Source organism: Phytophthora parasitica (assembly GCF_000247585.1).
Source record: "Phytophthora parasitica INRA-310 unplaced genomic scaffold supercont2.65, whole genome shotgun sequence".
Classification (NCBI taxonomy): Eukaryota; Oomycota; class Peronosporomycetes; order Peronosporales; family Peronosporaceae; genus Phytophthora; species Phytophthora nicotianae.
In genome coordinates, this window is record NW_008649051.1 from 167,112 (window position 1) to 167,621 (window position 510).

The following is a 510-nucleotide window of genomic DNA, read 5'->3' on the forward strand; positions in this document are numbered from 1 at the left end:
CGGTGTAACTCGATGACGGTTTCACGATCTATGACGCAGTTGAATTGTTATCAACTGCTATTGATAGTGCTGCCACCAAACTCGTATCTGTTAGTGGACGGTGGTCGCGGCTACTTCTACTGATATTATAGTCAATGTTGATTGTGGTTTTGCTTCTACTGCCCAGACTCATGCTGATATCCAAGTATGACTGGAACGGACTCGGCAAGTAAGCCTATCTACCAATATTGCTTTTGCCAGCTCTAGTGTACTATGCGCCGTAAAACGTCTTCACCGACGCGTCGTTCAGAATCGTGAATAATATACTCTAGCACTTGCATTTCCTTGTTGTAGTACTTCCTGTATATAACGACGTAGTCACAGGGTACATGCATCTGGGATGCCAATCCAAATCTGCATTGTTGTTAACTAAGTCTTCTTTCATTTACTGGGGCGTCGTCTCACTACGCAACAGATGCGCTAACGCGACGAGGTCAATCACGACATGGTCTTCGCAATCATGTGGCATAG